General features: G+C 37.0%; 1 long non-coding RNA gene across 3 annotated transcripts; it reads left to right on the top strand.

The window, feature by feature from the left end:
• The first annotated feature begins 245 nt into the window (after positions 1–245).
• LOC136832204 (uncharacterized) lies at positions 246–13554 on the top strand. Of its 3 annotated transcripts, none has more exons than XR_010851114.1 (5): positions 246–348; positions 776–881; positions 6053–6134; positions 8450–8566; positions 13518–13554. It is a non-coding gene; the product is annotated as an uncharacterized lncRNA (long non-coding RNA). The 3 variants fall into 3 exon arrangements; XR_010851116.1 differs by having other exon boundaries at positions 8450–8531; XR_010851115.1 differs by lacking the exons at positions 246–348; positions 776–881 and adding an exon at positions 3706–3735.
• Positions 13555–16239: the final 2685 nt, after the last annotated feature.

Below are 16239 nucleotides of genomic sequence, written 5' to 3' on the forward strand. Positions count from 1 at the left end.
GGTCACATTCGCCTCCTCCTGGCAGTCCTTAAACTAATGGATAGGTCAAACTTGTCAGATTATGGTGTAGCATCAATAAGCGAGTATGGTGCCTGCTTTTTAAATGTGGAAGTATAGTAATAATTTGAATATTTAAATTGTTGTGGTGATGTCAGTGGTGGATATCTGTGGAAAAGAGCATAAGTACTTCATTCATTCTCTACTTACGGATTCCCGCTTGACTTCTGCGATTCTGTCTCGAATGGTCACGACCTCAGCGTGGTGAGACAGTGGCAACATAGATCATCCATGATGGATGTATGACATTCATCATATGATCCATGGCTAACAGTGACCAAAACATCTCGGGTAAGTATTGAGATTTTGTTGTTTTTAGTTCTATACTGAAGGGCAAATCATTTCAAAATTTGTTTCTTAGTGATCAGAATAGGGTGGGGATAGATATTTCACCTATGGCAAAGTCACTTAAAGAATGAAAGTGAAAGGGATAGTTAAAATTATGAAAACATGGCAGTAGTTAATTACTGTACAAATGTGAGATACATTTCTATAAAATAAGGTGTATTTCTGGAAGTTAATTCTCTGGTGTTAATATTTTTTAAGTTCAGTAGGCTAAACTAAAATAAAATTTTGTTAATTGGTGTAATAGTTTGATGTTTTTCTCTTAGTTCAATAGAAAAAAAAATATTTGAGATAGTAATGGTACATTATGATGGCAAATGCCTATTTTAATGGATACCTGGAGAACACAACAATTAACTTTTCTTTGTTTCAGGATATTGGGTCGTTGCTGCTCAAGATCATCTTTGCTGCTCAAGATCATCTTTGCTGCTCAAGAGGAAACAAATATGAGGTGTTCTTAGCAGATCATTACGTGGAAGGTTAGTTCCTATTAAGTAAATTTATGTATTTTTTATACAAGAAAAAAGTTTTATTAGCCTCTCGAGGTTAAATAGTTTGCAGATAGTGAAAATCTTTATTTCATCTCTTGAGGCTAAATAGTTTGCAGATAATCTTTTATTTAATCTCTGGAGGCTAGATAGTCTGCAGATAATAAGAAAAATTTATTTAATCTCTTGAGGCTAATTAATTCATGGATAGTCAAAAAGTTTAATCTCTCGAGGCTAAATAGTTTGCCGATAGTAAAAGTTTATTTAAACTCTCGAGGCTAAATAGTTTACAGATAGTCAAAGAGTTTATTTAATGTCTTGAGGCTAAATAGTTTGCAGGTATAGTAAAAAAGTTCATTTAATGTCTGGAGGCTAACTAGTTTGCAGATAGTCAAAAAGTGTTTTTTTTAGCCTCTCGAGGCTAAATAGTTTGCAGGTATCTCTCGAGGCTAAACAGTTTGCAGATAGTAAAAAAATTCATTTGATCTCTGAGGCCAAATAGTTCGGGGATAGTCAGAGAGTTTAATCTCTCGTGGCTAAATAGTTTCCAGATAGTGAAAAAATTTAATCTCTTGAGGCCAAATAGTTTGGGGATAGTGAAAGAGTTTTATCTCTCGAGACTAAATAGTTTGCAGATAGTCAAAAAGTTTACTTAATCTCTCGTGGCTAAATAGTTTCCAGATAGTGAAAAAATTTCTCTCGAGGCCAAATAGTTCGTGGATAATCAGAGTTTAATCTCTCGAGGCTAAATAGTTTGCGTATGGTCCAAAAGTTTGTGATCTATCAAGGCTAAATAGTTTGCCAGTTGTCAAAACTGATTATTTTAGTAAAATTGTTTTCAGCAAATCCTAGAATTGAACTAAACTTGAGGCAATTAGTTTATGTTGGGTGCAGGTGAAATATTTGTGTACATACGTTATTTTATTGTATGTTTGTTAGTAGGCCTCTGCAGTGCTGGTTTGAGACATGTCCGTGATGCAGTGTTTATTTCTTAGTGATTAGGAAGGGTAGTAGACATCTGTAATACTTTTACAAAATATTTGATAATCTCGAAAAGTAGTTTGAGTATTTGCATTAAGCCAGAAATTTGAGTTATTTCGTAAAATCAACATGTGAATTATGTGAAGTAATAAAATTTGCTCAATGATTGTGTGAGCTAGATGAATGCTGCATAATGAATGTTTTCTGAAGACACAATCCATCAACATGATTTAAGGAGTGAAAGTAGGTTCGTAAAGTACTGTATCATAATTAGGATAATATAGCTGAAAAGCTTCTTTGGATGTTTAATGACATCTATAGAATTGAGTATATCACGAAAAACTACTGCAATACAGTCTGATTATTGGTGGAACTTCACTATTATCTTGATACGAGTGACTTTACCCATATGAAGGTGGTTTAGAAGTAAATATTAATGTTATTAAGGCGTCTTAATAACCACTTCTCTTATTCTGGGGTCTCTGTTTCGATGTGTGAAATAGGAATTAGTTATTGGACAGTTTCTCAGACGCTTTTTATGGTCAGATTCTCTGCATGGTTAAGTCCTTGAATTAATGTAAGGTGATGGTACCGCACCAACTAAAAATACCAGTATAGAGATAGATTTTGTAACAATTTGAATAATTTAAGAATTTTTCTTGTGGGAATTAGTGGAATTCGAAATCTTTTGAATTAAGCAGCTAATTACAGCTTGATGTAAAATTGTAGCTTGTCAGAAGCTGAAGACTTTAGCCACCCTTACTAACAATGGAAATGGCTCTAAGAGCATAAGTCGCCTCTCCCTTTACTTCATGCTTTAATCCTCTTGTGTCCGGGTCAGTTACAGCGTCCAAAGGCTTGTTGCCGATTCCTGGCTGACTTCTGTGACTCTGTCTCGACGGTCATGTCCTCAACGTGGTGAGACAGTGGCAACATGGTTCATTCATGATGGATGTATATCATTCATCATGTACGATTCATGGCTAATTATGACCATAACATCACAGGTTAAAGTCTCTGCTGAGTCCAATTTTGTATTTAAAGAAGAATGGTGCATTGTGGTCACCAACAATAATGCTGTTACAAAATCTACATCATCACTGCAGTATTAGTTTATCAACTTTCAACCGTAAATTCTAGTCGTTTCGTAAAAATATTGAAATTCATTTCATAAAAAATGCCTTTATCAATTAAGAAGTGAATGGAGTTGAGGATGCTAATGTAGCTGATAATCTGCTTTATATGTATCATGACACAGAATTAGAGTAGGTTATAAGAAAATTGACCTGTATGAAAGTGGTTGAGAGAGGATTAATATTTTGATGAATTACGAACGTGTGTTGTCCTCTGCTTGTGGGCAGTTTCTCCTGCAAATATTTGCTTTCAGTCAGATTTCACCCATGGTAACGTCCTTAAAGAATGAATAAAAAGGTTAATATTTAGACCAATATGGCAGCAGTAAATTATATATTTGATATAATTCTTGAAAATAAGGTATATTTCAGGAAGTTGTTTCTCTAAAGTGTTAATTTTTCCATAGTCGGTAAACTTAGTTCATTTAAGTTTTGTTAACTGGTGAAGATATTTTATAATGCTTATTAAATACTGTTTCTATTTGATTAAAATAAACTTCAAATATTCACCCAATTCAGTAGGAAAAAATATTCAAGAGAGTAATGATGTGTTGCGATGGCAAAAGCCTGCTTTAATGGACACGTGGAGAGAGAACAAATTAAGATATTTCTTTTGTTTCAGGATACACTGTTGGGTTATATTTGCTGCTCAGATGAAACAAATACGGGGATGAAGTTTTTGTGGGACGTGGCTGAAGTTTTTGAAGTGCGGATTTTGACGTGGCTTGAAGGTTTGTTGAAGTGCCAATTGTTATTGATTTCTCGTATAAAAGAAAAAACTATTTATTTCAGGTCTTTGAGGCTAAACGATTTGCAGATAGCCAAAAGTTTATTAAATCTCTCAAGGCTAAATAGTTTGTAGATAGTCAAAAAGTTTATTAATTTCTCGAGGCTAAATAGTTTGCCGATAGTGAAAAAGTTTTTTTAAACTCTGGAGGCTAAATAGTTTTCTGATAGTCAAAAACTTGATTAATCTGTGAAAGGTACATAGTTTGTGAGTAGTGAAAAAGTTTATTTCTGGAGGCTATATAGTTTGTGGATACTGTAGTGAAAAAGTTTGTTTAATATCTGGAGGGTAAATAGTTTGCAGATAGCTAAAACTGAATATGTTGGTAATTAGTTTTTTGTGGGCAATCGTGGAACTGAAGTAACCTTGAGGCAATACGTTTATGGTAGGCATAGTTGGAATGTTTGTGCACGTACAATATTTGATTGTATGTTTAGTGTTAGCGGCCATGCAGTGGTGGTTTGAGGCTAGTTGTTGAAGCAGTGTTTGGGAAGTGAGTGCAATAGTTGAAATTTGTTAGCATTAATAAAATTATAGATGCACATGTAGATTTTGTAACAGCTGAAATTTGAGTGTGGTATTTTTATTTGTATGGTTAATGAGTGAGGAAGGGAGGGGGTTTTCAGATACTTTGGGCTAGCTGCCACGGATAGCTGAACACTTTAACCAAATCCAATTTACTAACAATGGAAAGAGCTCTACGAGCATAAGTCGCCTCTTACTTTACTTCCTGCTTTTTAATCCTCTTGTGTCCGGGTCAGTTACAGCGTCCAAAGGCTTGTTGCCGATTCCTGGCTGACTTCTGTGACTTTAACCAAATCCAATCCTCTTGTGTCCGGGTCAGTTACAGCGTCCAAAGGCTTGTTGCCGATTCCTGGCTGACTTGTGTCACTTTAACCAAATCCAATTTACTAACAATGGAAAGAGCTCTACGAGCATAAGTCGCCTCTTACTTTACTTCCTGCTTTAATCCTCTTGTGTCCGGGTCAGTTACAGCGTCCAAAGGCTTGTTGCCGATTCCTGGCTGACTTCTGTGACTTTAACCAAATCCAATCCTCTTGTGTCCGGGTCAGTTACAGCGTCCAAAGGCTTGTTGCCGATTCCTGGCTGACTTGTGTCACTTTAACCAAATCCAATTTACTAACAATGGAAAGAGCTCTACGAGCATAAGTCGCCTCTTACTTTACTTCCTACTTTCAAATTAATGTCCTCTCTCACTTGTTAAAGTAAAGAACTTGATTTTGAGATTGGTGTGGGTGTGGCAGCCCATATCAATTTCAATCTCAGGAGTCCCTTTCTGAGGGGCTTACCTCACGGTTTAGGGTTCCGTGACAGTACCGGGCGAAGGTGAAGTTTTGGCATGCTTCATCTTCCCTGGTATTGACGTCCCCTACTGTCTCGACGGTCATGTCCTCAACGCGGTGAGACAGTGGCAACATGGTTCATTCATGATGGATGTATATCATTCTTCATGTACGATTCATGGCTAATTATGACCATAACATCACAGGTTAAAGTCTCGGCTGAGTCAAATTTTGTATTTAAAGAAGAAGAATGGTGCATTGTGGTCACCAACAATAATGCTGTTACAAAATCTACATCATCACTGCAGTATTAGTTTATCAACTTTCAACCGTAAATTCTAGTCGTTTCGTAAAAATATTGAAATTCATTTCATAAAAAATGCCTTTATCAATTAAGAAGTGAATGGAGTTGAGGATGCTAATGTAGCTGATAATCTGCTTTATATGTATCATGACACAGAATTAGAGTAGGTTATAAGAAAATTGACCTGTATGAAAGTGGTTGAGAGAGGATTAATATTTTGATGAATTACGAACGTGTGTTGTCCTCTGCTTGTGGGCAGTTTCTCCTGCAAATATTTGCTTTCAGTCAGATTTCACCCATGGTAAAGTCCTTAAAGAATGAATAAAAAGGTTAATATTTAGACCAATATGGCAGCAGTAAATTATATATTTGATATAATTCTTGAAAATAAGGTATATTTCAGGAAGCTGTTTCTCTAAAGTGTTAATTTTTCCATAGTCAGTAAACTTAGTTCATTTAAGTTTTGTTAACTGGTGAAGATATTTTATAATGCTTATTAAATACTGTTTCTATTTGATTAAAATAAACTTCAAATATTCACCCAATTCAGTAGGAAAAAATATTCAAGAGAGTAATGATGTGTTGCGATGGCAAAAGCCTGCTTTAATGGACACGTGGAGAGAGAACAAATTAAGATATTTCTTTTGTTTCAGGATACACTGTTGGGTCATATTTGCTGCTCAGATGAAACAAATACGGGGATGAAGTTTTTGTGGATTTTGACGTGGCTTGAAGGTTTGTTGAAGTGCCAATTGTTATTGATTTCTCGTATAAAAGAAAAAAACTATTTGAGGTCTTTGAGGCTAAACGATTTGCAGATAGCCAAAAAGTTTATTAATCTCTCAAGGCTAAATAGTTTGTAGATAGTCAAAAAGTGTATTAATTTCTCGAGGCTAAATAGTTTGCCGATAGTGAAAAAGTTTTTTTAAACTCTCGAGGCTAAATAGTTTTCTGATAGTCAAAAACTTTATTAATCTGTGAAAGGTACATAGTTTGTGGGTAGTCAAAAAGTTTATTTCTGGAGGCTATATAGTTTGTGGATACTGTAGTCAAAAAGTTTGTTTAATTTCTGGAGGGTAAATAGTTTGCAGATAGCTAAAACTGAATATTTTGGTAATTAGTTTTTTGTGGCCAATCGTGGAACTGAAGTAACCTTGAGGCAATACGTTTATGGTAGGCATAGTTGGAATGTTTGTGCACGTACAATATTTGATTGTATGTTTAGTGTTAGCGGCCATGCAGTGGTGGTTTGAGGCTAGTTGTTGAAGCAGTGTTTGGGAAGTGAGTGCAATAGTTGAAATTTGTTAGCATTAATAAAATTATAGATGCACATGTAGATTTTGTAACAGCTGAAATTTGAGTGTGGTATTTTTATTTGTATGGTTAATGAGTGAGGAAGGGAGGGGGTTTTCAGATACTTTGGGCTAGCTGCCAGGGATAGCTGAAGACTTTAACCAAATCCAATTTACTAACAATGGAAAGAGCTCTACGAGCATAAGTCGCCTCTTACTTTACTTCCTGCTTTTTAATCCTCTTGTGTCCGGGTCAGTTACAGCGTCCAAAGGCTTGTTGCCGATTCCTGGCTGACTTCTGTGACTTTAGCCAAATCCAATCCTCTTGTGTCCGGGTCAGTTACAGCGTCCAAAGGCTTGTTGCCGATTCCTGGCTGACTTGTGTCACTTTAACCAAATCCAATTTACTAACAATGGAAAGAGCTCTACGAGCATAAGTCGCCTCTTACTTTACTTCCTGCTTTAATCCTCTTGTGTCCGGGTCAGTTACAGCGTCCAAAGGCTTGTTGCCGATTCCTGGCTGACTTCTGTGACTTTAACCAAATCCAATCCTCTTGTGTCCGGGTCAGTTACAGCGTCCAAAGGCTTGTTGCCGATTCCTGGCTGACTTGTGTCACTTTAACCAAATCCAATTTACTAACAATGGAAAGAGCTCTACGAGCATAAGTCGCCTCTTACTTTACTTCCTACTTTCAAATTAATGTCCTCTCTCACTTTCCAAAGTAAAGAGACTTGATTTTGAGATTGGTGTGGGTGTGGCAGCCCATATCAATTTCAATCTCAGGAGTCCCTTTCTGAGGGGCTTACCTCACGGTTTAGGGTTCCGTGACAGTACCGGGCGAAGGTGAAGCTTTGGCAGGCTTCATCTTTCCTGGTATTGACGTCCCCTACTGTCTCGACGGTCATGTCCTCAACGCGGTGAGACAGTGGCAACATGGTTCATTCATGATGGATGTATATCATTCTTCATGTACGATTCATGGCTAATTATGACCATAACATCACAGGTTAAAGTCTCGGCTGAGTCAAATTTTGTATTTAAAGAAGAAGAATGGTGCATTGTGGTCACCAACAATAATGCTGTTACAAAATCTACATCATCACTGCAGTATTAGTTTATCAACTTTGAACCGTAAATTCTAGTCGTTTCGTAAAAATATTGAAATTCATTTCATAAAAAATGCCTTTATCAATTAAGAAGTGAATGGAGTTGAGGATGCTAATGTAGCTGATAATCTGCTTTATATGTATCATGACACAGAATTAGAGTAGGTTATAAGAAAATTGACCTGTATGAAAGTGGTTGAGAGAGGATTAATATTTTGATGAATTACGAACGTGTGTTGTCCTCTGCTTGTGGGCAGTTTCTCCTGCAAATATTTGCTTTCAGTCAGATTTCACCCATGGTAAAGTCCTTAAAGAATGAATAAAAAGGTTAATATTTAGACCAATATGGCAGCAGTAAATTATATATTTGATATAATTCTTGAAAATAAGGTATATTTCAGGAAGCTATTTCTCTAAAGTGTTAATTTTTCCATAGTCAGTAAACTTAGTTCATTTAAGTTTTGTTAACTGGTGAAGATATTTTATAATGCTTATTAAATACTGTTTCTATTTGATTAAAATAAACTTCAAATATTCACCCAATTCAGTAGGAAAAAATATTCAAGAGAGTAATGATGTGTTGCGATGGCAAAAGCCTGCTTTAATGGACACGTGGAGAGAGAACAAATTAAGACATTTCTTTTGTTTCAGGATACACTGTTGGGTCATATTTGCTGCTCAGATGAAACAAATACGGGGATGAAGTTTTTGTGGATTTTGACGTGGCTTGAAGGTTTGTTGAAGTGCGGATTTTGACGTGGCTTGAAGGTTTGTTGAAGTGCCAATTGTTATTGATTTCTCGTATAAAAGAAAAAAACTATTTGAGGTCTTTGAGGCTAAACGATTTGCAGATAGCCAAAAAGTTTATTAAATCTCTCAAGGCTAAATAGTTTGTAGATAGTCAAAAAGTGTATTAATTTCTCGAGGCTAAATAGTTTGCCGATAGTGAAAAAGTTTTTTTAAACTCTCGAGGCTAAATAGTTTTCTGATAGTCAAAAACTTTATTAATCTGTGAAAGGTACATAGTTTGTGGGTAGTCAAAAAGTTTATTTCTGGAGGCTATATAGTTTGTGGATACGAGAGAGAGTGAGAGTGTAATTGTCGTTAGTGAGTGATTCGGTTGTTGGAAGAGGGATAAGGGTCGTTAGTTGAAGTTTGTTTACGGCGCTGTGTGTCTGTGAGAATGTGAAGGAGGGTTAGTTTGTTGTTGAGAGTCTTTAGTCAGAGCTAGTGCCGGTCAGTTTTTCTCGTGTTGGACAGTTTTCGTATGCTTTTCCGGGAGTTGTTGGTTTTTATTGTTGGTGTGCTGTTTTAATGTGTGTGTGTTGTTTCCTTTTTTTTTTTTGTATTTCCTTGTTGTGTTTGTGGTTGTTTGCGATTGTGGTTGTTACGGCGGCCTTAATCCATCTCCCAGCAACCGAGGATCAGTGTGATTATTGTGTGTTGTTTTTTTTGTGTTTTGAATTCTGCCACATTATATTGGCGCCCAACGAGTGTAAGGATACATGGTTTGGGACAAGGGAGTGTGTTAGTATGGGAGGAGGTACAATTAAAAATTCAGTTAGGGGGATTTGAAATAATACATAATTTTGATGGATAGAATGATATACCAACATGTTTTTGTAGGAATTGATTTTATGAGAATGCAGCAGTATAAGTGTGGATGTGGGAGAATTTTGAAGGCGGCAAAGGAAATAACGAAGGTTAAAGGAGGATGTCTAAACTAGTTTTGTAGGTATAGTAGATATTGCAAGAAGGGTAGAAATGATTTGTTTTAGATGAAGAAATTAAGCAGATGCAAATCATTGCAGAATAGAGTATGTTAGAGTGTGTGTGTTAGAGAGATTGTAGAGTAGAGGAATTGGCGGCTGAGTTAGAAGTCTAAAAGTGAAGTGCTAAAGAGATTTGTTGTATGTAAGGTATAGTTTATTTTTTGCATCAGGAAGGAATGTATATGGGATGGGGGAAGTGTATGTACCAGTGTTTTCGGAAGATGCAGCCGTGGGTATGTGTTTATTAATTGCACGAGTAGGTTTAGGCATCTGTGGAAAAATAAATTATAGGAATGTATGAGAGAGATTGTATGTGCCTGGCTTGAATAAAATTTGTGGATCTGGATTACATGTCTGCGGACTGTCAGAAGGGTAAATATCAAAGTGTGCCTTGAATCCACCTATGTTGCGATTGCAGATGAAAGTTATTTGGATGATTGAATTGATTGTGTGTGTTGCCTGTGACTGCTAGGATATGCCGGGAAGTAGTTTGTAATGGTAAAGATCATTTGAGTAAGTTTGCATATGCAGTAGCGATTCGGAACAAAAGAGTGAGATTTGGCGAGAATGGTGGAATCAAGTGATATTGCCAGTAGCGCGTGTGTGCAAGCCGACATAGATGTTGAGTGACAATGGGCCTGAATTTGTTGGATGGGGTTGAGCAAATTTTTGCGTGATTGGGACATAGAGCATGTACTCTACGCCGTGCGCTCATACCCAGTCACGAATGGATTGTGGAGCGAGCGGTGAAGCGATTGGAGATATTACGTATGATGAGTGAATGTGATAATGATTGGGATGTAAATGTTGGGCGAGCGTTGTGGGTATACAACGCCACCGTGCATAAGGGTATTGGTATGTCTCAAGTAGTAAATACTGTGTTAAATTTTGAAAAGATAATAGAGGACAAAGTTAGGTATAATATTTTGAGAATGATAGGAATTATGGAAGAAAGTGATAAAGGTTTGAAAGTTACAAGGTGGGCGAAAGTGTTAAAGAGGTAATCGAGAAAGGGCGGTTGAATGTAAATAAAGTGCGTAAATTGAAGAGTCCGTATGAAGTGTTGGAAGTTGGTCCCAGTGGGCTTAGTTATGTTGTAGGGGAAGTATGTGTGTAGATGGTAGTGTAGGAGAAATACAGGCGCATCATAACCAATTGCGTAGATGGAAGGATGTGCAGATATGTGAGAGAGGAATGGGGTGTATAAATGGTTTGAAATCGAATATGGGTGAACCAAGTATGCATGAGAGCTTGTGTATGGGATCAGCAATTTGTTTTGATAAATTATGATAGGAAAGCGTAAGAAAGGGAAGAAACGTAGAAAGTAGGCAGATAGTCGTAAGTTGTGTGATAGGGGTGTGAGTGCCAAAGTGAAATTGAGTGATAAGCGTGTATCTGGATGAATGGGATGGTATGAATAGACGTATAGCATATGCGGGTTTGATATAACTGAGTTGACTGAACGTAGGGGGTGAGTGAACGGTTACAGGTGAGCGAAAGTGTAAGAGTAAGAGAGGCGTGGCAGTAATACGAGTGATTAGAAAGCCTGAATGAATCGTTAAGAATTGGAAAGGTCAATGGCGAATGGGATGGGTTAGTTGAAGGAATTGTTGGAGGGTGTTGGGAACAGAGTTAGAGGGTATAGATGAGATTGTGGATGAGTGAAAAGTGGTAATAGTGAAGAGAAGATAGCGTGAATCTGAGGAGGGAGTGGAGGAGAGAAAATGTAAATCAGATGTTGCTGGAAGAAGGCGAGTCTGAGAGAATGATTGCGTGCCCTTGACGCGTTCAGAAGGACCTGCTAAGTGAGCATCCGTGAGTGTTGCGTGAACTTAGTTGAATGTAGTGAAAAGTATTGGTTGGGAAATGCTAAAAGGGGGGAGAACTATAGAGGGATGAATGGATATTTATTTAGCATTTCCCAACGTTTTGTGAGAGAGAGAGAGAGAGAGAGAGTGCAATTGTCGTTAGTGAGTGTTTCGGTTGTTGGAAGAGGGATAAAGTCGTTAGTTGAAGTTTGTTTTACGTGCCATGTGTCTGTGAGATATGAAGGAGGGTTAGTTTGTTGAGGTCTTTGGGCAGGCTAATTGCCGGTCAGTTTTCTCATGTTGGACAGTTTCATGTATGGTTTCCGGTTGTTGGTTTTTGTTGGTGTGCTGTTTTGATTGTGTGTATTTCTGTTTCCTTTTTTTTTGTATTTCCTTGTTATGTTTGTGAGTTTGTTTTTGCGGTTGTAGTTTATTCGGCGGCCTTAATCTATCTCAGCAACCGAGGATCAAGTGAGTCTTTGTGTTGTTTTTGTGTTTTGAATTCCAGCCACAGTATGTTGAGTATTGCGGCCATGCAGTAGTAGTTTGAAAGGGCTAGTTGTTGAAGCAGTGTTTAGGAAGTAGCGCAATAGTTGAAATTGTTAGCATTAACTTAATAAAATTATAGATACATGTAGATTTTGTAACAGCTGAAAATTTGAGTGTAGTATTTTTATTTGTATGGTTAATGAGTGAGGAAGGAGGGTTTTCAGATGCAATGGGCTGGCCTGCGGATAGCTGAACAACTTTGCTGAATCAATTTACTAACAATGGAAAAAGAGCTCTATGAGCATAAGTCGCCTCTTCTCTACTTCCTGCTTTAATCCTCTTGTGTCCGGGTCAGTTACGGCGTCAAAACATTTTGATTACCTGGCTGACTTCTGTGACTTTAAGCAAATCCAATCCTCGTGTCGGGTCAGTTACAGCGTCCAAGGCTTGTTGCGATTCCTGTAGCTGACTTGTCCACTTTAACCAAATCCAATTTACTAACAATGGAAAGAGCTCTACGAGCATAAGTCGCCTCTTGCTTTACTTCCTACTTTCAAATTAATGTCCTCTCTCACTTTCCAAAGTAAAGAGACTTGATTTTGAGATTGGTGTGGGTGTGGCAGCCCATATCAATTCAATCTCAGAGTCCCCTTTCTGAGGGCTTACCTCCACGGTTTAGGGTTCAGTGACAGTACCGGGGCGAAGAGTGAAGCTTTGCTTGAGCTTCGGCATCTTTCCTGGTATTGGCGTCCCTACTGTCTCGTGGTCATGTCACTCAGCAGCGGTGAGACAGTGGCAAGCATGGTTCATTCATGATGGATGTATATCATTCTTCATGTGTACGATTCATGGCTAATTATGACCATAACATCACAGGTTAAAGTCGGCTGAGTCAAATTTTGTATTTAAAAAAGAAGAAAGAATGGTGCATTGCGTGATTCACTAACAAATAATGCTGTTACAAATCTACATCATCACTGCGTATTAGTTTATCAACTTTCAACCGTGAAATTCTAGTCGTTTCGTAAAAATATTGAAATTCATTTCATAAAAATACCTTTATCAATTAAAGTGAATGGAATTGGGGATGCTAATGTAGCTGATAATCTGCTTTATATGTATCATGACACAAATTAGAGTGAGTTATAAGAAAATTGACCTGTGACAGAGAGAGAGTGGTTGAGAGAGGATTAATATTTTGATGAATTACGAGCGTGTATTTGTCCTCTGCTTATGGGCAGTTTCTCCTGCAAATATTTGCTTTCAGTCAGATTTCACCCATGGTAAAGTCCTTAAAGAATGAATAAAAGGTTAATATTTAGACCAATGTAGCGGCCAGTAAATTATATATTTCATATAATTCTTGAAAATAAATTATATTTCAGGAAGCTATTTCTCTAGAGCTGTTTCTCTAAAGTATTAATTTTCCAGTCAGTAAACTTAGTTTATTTAAGTTTTGTTAACTGATGAAGATATTTTACAATGCTTATTAGAAAATACTGTTTCTATTTGATTAAAATAAACTTCAAATATTCACGAATTCCAGTAGGAAAAAATATTCAAGAGAGGTAATGATGTGTTGTGATGGCAAAACATTAACTAATGGACACGTGGAGGAGAGAACAAATTAAGATATTTCTTTTGTTTCAGGATACACTGTTGGGTGATATTTGCTGCTCAGATGGAAACAAATGCAGGGGATGAAGTGTTTGCGGATTTTGGCGTGGCTTGAAGGTTTGTTGGAAATTGCCAATTGTTATTGATTTCGTATAAAAGAAAAAAAACTATTTCAGGTCTTTGGGGCTAAACGGTTACAGATAGCCAAAAAAGTTTATTAATCTCTCAAGGCTAAATAGTTTGTAGATAGTCAAAGTTTATTAATTTTTCTCAGGCTAAATAGTTTGCCGATAGTGAAAAGTTTTTTTAAACTCGAAGGGCTAAATAGTTTCTGATAGTCAAAAACTGTTAATCTGTAGTTACATAGTTTGTGAGTAGTCAAAAGTTTATTTCTGGAGGCTATATAGTTTGTGGATACTGTAGTCAAAAGTTTGTTTTAATATCTGGAGAATTAAATAGTTTGCAGATAGCTAAAACTGAATATCTTAGTAATTAGTTTTTGTATTGATGGATTGGAACTGAAGTAACCTTGAGGCAATCGTTTATGGTAGGCATAGTTGGAATGTTTGTGCACGTACAATATTTGATTATGTTTAGTATTGGCAGCCATGCAGTAGTGGTTTGAGGCTAGTTATTTGAAGCAGTGTTTAGGAAGTAGGTGCAATAGTTGAAATTTGTATATTAATAAAATTATAGATGCATGTAGATTTTGTAACAGCTGAAATTTGAGTGTGGTATTTTATTTGTATAGTTAATGAGAGGAAGGAGGGGTTTTCCAGATACTTTGGGCTAGATTTACCTTTGGAATGGCTGAACACTTTAATAAATCAATTTACCTTTACTAATAACAATGGAAAGAACTCTACGAGCATAAGTCGCCTCTTACTTTACTTCCTGTTTTTTAATCCTCTTGTGTCGGGTCAGTTACAGCGTCCAAGAAGCATTTGCCGATTCCTGGCTGACTTCTGTGACTTTAACCAAATCCAATCCTCTTGTGTTCCGGGTCAGTTACAGCGTCAAAGGCTTGTTGCCGATTCCTGGCTGACTTGTGTCACTTTAATCAAATCCAATTTACTAACAATGAAAGAGCTCCGAGCGCCATTAAGCCTCTTACTTTACTTCCTGCTTTAATCCTCTTGTGTCGGGTCAGTTACGTCAAAGGCTTGTTGCTGATTCTGTGGCTGACTTCTGTGACTTCTTAAATCAATCCTATTGTATCCGGGTCAGTTACAGCGTCAGGCTTATTGCCGTTTCTGGCTGACTTCTGTCACATACAGCAAATCAATTTACTAACAATGGAAAGAGCTCTATGAGCATAAGTCGCCTCTTACTTTATTTCCTACTTTCAAATTAATGTCCTCTTACTTTCCAAAGTAAGAGACTTGATTTTATGAGATTAGCTAATGGGTGTGGCAGCCCATATCTGTATTAATTTCAGGAGTTCCCTTTCTTTGAGACAGGAAGGAGCTTACCTCACGGTTTGGGGTTCCGTGACAGTATTAGGCAAAGAGTGAAGCTTTGGCAGGCTTCTGCATCTTTCACTCGTGGCTGATCTCTACTGTCTGTGGTCATGTCCTCATGCGGTGAGACAGTGTAACTATAGTTCATTCATAGTGGATGTATATCATTCTTCATGTACGATTCATAGCTAATTATGACCATAACATCACAGGTTAAAGTCTCGGCTGAGTCAAATTTTGTATTTAAAGAAGAAGAATGGTGCATTAGTCACCAACAATAATGCTGTTACAAAATTTTAAATGTGATATATTTCTTGAAAATAGGGTATATTTCAGAGAAGCTTTTTTGGTCAGATTCTCCGTATGGTAAGGTCCTTACATGAATGGAATAGTTAAAGCTTATAAGATTGTGGTACAGCACCTGTTAAAGATACCAGTATAGTGGTAGATTTTGTAACAATGTGAGTAATTTAAGAATTTTTCTTTTGGTAATTAAAGTGGAATTGGACATGTTTTGAATTAAGAAGCTAATTGCAGCTTAAAGTAAAATTGTAGGTTGTCAAAAGCAGAGGACTTTAGCCACCCTTACTAACAATGGAAAGGGCTCTAAGAGCATAAGTCGCCTCTCCCTTTACTTCCTGCTTTAATTCTCTCGTGTCTGGGTCAGTTACAGCGTCCAAAGGCATCTTGCTGATTCCTGGCTGACTTCTGTGACTGTCTCGACAGTCATGTCCTCAACGTGGTGAGACAGTGGCAACATGGTTCATTCATGATGGATGTATATCATCCATCATGTATGATTCATGGCTAATTATGACCATAACATCACAGGTTAAGTCTGCTGAGTCCAATTTTGTATTTAAAGAAGAATGGTGCATTGTGGTCACCAACAATAATGCTGTTACAAAATCTACATCACTTCAGTATTAGTTTATAAACTTTTAGCCATAAAGTCTAGTGATTTGGTAAAGAATGAAATTTATTCCATAAATGCCTGAGGTACTTGAATGTGACATATTAAATGTGTTCTTGTAAAGAAATACTTTAATAAAGTAACATCAACTGAGAAGTGAGAGGAGTTCAGGATGCTAATGTAGCTTATAATCCATGTTATATGATTGATAACACAGAATAGTGTAGGCTGTCAGAAAATTTAGTGTCGTCTCATAGGATGGTATTTATCTGTATGAAAATGATTTAGGGGCATGTGTTGTCCTTCGTGAATTTGGTATTAATCGTTTGTGGACAGTTTCTCCAACAAATATCTGTTTTCACTCAGATTTCACCCATGGTCA

This window comes from Macrobrachium rosenbergii, chromosome 49 (genome assembly GCF_040412425.1).
Source record: "Macrobrachium rosenbergii isolate ZJJX-2024 chromosome 49, ASM4041242v1, whole genome shotgun sequence".
NCBI lineage: Eukaryota > Metazoa > Arthropoda > Malacostraca > Decapoda > Palaemonidae > Macrobrachium > Macrobrachium rosenbergii.